Source organism: Notolepis coatsorum, assembly GCF_963971535.1.
Source record: "Notolepis coatsorum genome assembly, chromosome: 16".
Classification (NCBI taxonomy): Eukaryota; Metazoa; Chordata; class Actinopteri; order Aulopiformes; family Paralepididae; genus Notolepis; species Notolepis coatsorum.
Window position 1 is genome coordinate 51,816,244 of NC_140180.1, and position 2,922 is coordinate 51,819,165.

General features: G+C 43.2%; 1 protein-coding gene across 1 annotated transcript in view; it reads right to left on the bottom strand.

The window, feature by feature from the left end:
* Positions 1–2,922, bottom strand: part of LOC311242962 (uncharacterized protein) — a gene marked incomplete at its 5' end in the record, with an annotated part of 95,263 nt that overhangs the window by 64,543 nt on the left and 27,798 nt on the right. The window lies entirely within an intron of this gene.

Consider the following 2,922-nt stretch of genomic DNA (forward strand, 5'->3'; position numbering starts at 1 on the left):
AATTCAGTTGAGACAATATCCTTCCCCAGTGAATTAAGCTATTCTGATTTGACTAGCTATCCTACGTAGCACGGAGCTGATCTGCAGTAACGCCCCCTCTATGGTTGTAGCGCAACCATTCGCTCAACAACAGAGCAAGTGGAAATACCGACACTTCCTCAAGCGGGTGGGTGCCGACAGAGACAGCAGAGAACGAGCGAGCGAGAGAGAGGGAGAGAGAGAGACATGTCAACTTTAAGACTGTCGCCCTAGTGTCTGAGCTGTATACTAGTTAACTATATTAACTAGTCAAGGCTGTACAGAGAATATGTATTTAAACAGAGCTTATGAACATGATAATATTTTCCAAGACATCAGCCAAGAGATACGCAGAGAAACGCTGTCTCTGTCTCTACATACCTTCCTTTTACATATCTGTAGATACTATATCTATATCTGTACTAAGGCTGTCAAATCAATCTATTAAAATATTTAATCTGATTAATCGCATGATTGTCCATAGTTAATCGTGATTAATCGCAAATTAATCGCACATTTTTTATTTGTTCTAAATCTACCTTAAATGGATATATATATATTTTTTTTATATATCTTTTTCCCCCTCCTTGTTCCTCCGATTTTCTCCCATCCCAATGTTAGTCGTTATGCCAATTCCCAATCCCCTTCCTGGTCGCTGCGCACTTACCCCCCACAGTCGGTCTGGGAGAGTGGAGGCTACCACGTGCTTCCTCCGACACACGTCCAGCCAATCAACCGCTTCTTTTCACCTGGCAGCGCGCCGACCGAACTGTAGGAGTCGCTGTTTATAACGACCCGGACCCACCCCGCCAGCTTCTCCCACCCTCTAATACTGCCAATTGTATTAGTGTGAACGGCCAGCCAAGCTGGTGACAACCCCGGAGCTGTGAGCTGGATTCGAACAGGCGACGGTTGGTGACGAACGCAATCTCCGTTACACCACCTGACCGCCCTAAATGGATATTTTTCAAGTTTTAATACTCTTATCAACATGAGAGTCAACAAATGCTTGCTTTATGCAGCCATTTAACACAAAAGGATGACCCTCATCATGCATTGCAAATTTGCATCAAATTCAAAACAGAGTGATGCACAAAATAACTTAAAATTAAATAATAATTTAAAACAATAAATAAAGTGTGCATGAAATAATAGGGGAAAGAAAACGTTAGGAACTTGTTATACATTCACCCACACAAGGGCTGAGGACTCACCCCCACCCCCCTCTCTCTCTTTCTCTCTCTCTCTCTCTCTCTCTCTCTCTCTCTCTCTCTCTCTCTCTCTCTCTCTCTCTCTCTCTCTCTCTCACACACACACTTTGAGTCAGAAAAACAAACATAGTGTCAATGAGAGTATCAATAATACACCTGAGTGAAGTCTAGTAAAAAAGAATAAAATTACAAACGTTTTTTTTTATTATTATTTTAAACGTTAATCTTGCGTTAAAGAAAATAGTGGCGTTAAAAGAATTGTGCGTTAACACTTTCAATGCCCACGACGTGATATGACGTTTTATCACCCCCCCCCCCCTGAATGCCCACGACGACAATTATCATTTTATTTTTTTATTAGCGATCTGAATTCATATTTCATCAACGAGTCTCCCGTTGGTAAACCAGCCCCATCAGCAGCTCAGAATGGAAAAAAGCTCCCCCTATCGTCTATCCCTGAAAACTGCACGTCAGTCGCTTAGACTGACCTGGGATCAGTGATATGTAGAGGCGGGGCCAGCTGGCTCCCTGAGCTGGCAAGACGTCTGCTCAACATGGAAGTGATCGCAGGACGGGAATCAGCCTGGAATATATATTCACGGTAGCCAATCGATAGTAGACAGTAGTGATCGATTTTTGGAATGGCGATCAGGAATTGAAATGATCTTTTTGGAGAACATCTGATCTGAGGTAAGGAATCTATTTTACCAGTCTTGGGATAATCAGAGTTGTATTCACTGAGATATCAGCGTTTGCCCTATGTGTGTGTGTGTGTGTGTGTGTGTGCACGATCGCTTTGAGGAAATCAGAGAATCTATTTTCAGCTTGCGGCCCCAGCGTGCATACGTACACATATACTATCGATAATCTAGCGTTTATTTGAAAACGATTCATAAATAGGCAGAGAAATTACAACGTTTTTGTGTATTCTAGAATATTCCAGTAAAGGGCGATTATCATGGAATATTTATATTTTCCTTGAAAACGAGGGCTTTTCAAAATGCTATAAAACGAAAATGAACCGATAAAAAAACAATCCGCTTCGACAATGTTGACTGGAAAACGAGTCATTGATAAGCGACAGGCAGATTAGACAGATAGCCATAATTTTAAACATAGATTAGGCGTTATTAACGCTAACATTGAAGTGGATGGTGGGCATTCAACCGGTAAATCAAGATTAAGCTTGGGCTCTGAAAGTGTTAAAGGGGACATGCGTTGCTATTCCTAGCACTATTTGGGCAACTTTACACAATTCCTGTGAGTCTATTGAAGACATCTGTAAGGTTTTTTTTTCAAAAAAATGCATTGTTTTATATTTCTAATCAAGTACTCAAAACCATAATTTTTCAGCTTCAAGATTTCAGGCTGTTATGGCCTGGCTCCGCCCATAAGCACTTTGAGTGACAGTCAGTCCACACAGTCTGCGACTGGTAGACAGAGAGAGATAGAGAGAGAGAGAGAGAGAGAAAAAAAAGACAGGCCGTTATTGATAAGGCCCCCTCTCTCCCTCCCTCCCTCTCTCCTCCTCTCCCTCTCTCTCTCCCTCTCGGGTGTGCCGCGCGGCAGCTTGTGTGGGGGGGGGGGGGGGGCCCTCCCTTCCTCCCTCTCTCTTCCTTTTTTTCCCTCCCTCACGGCCCTAGCACACTGCACACGAATGAACACGGACGGACGGACGGGCGGCTGCCTCTTC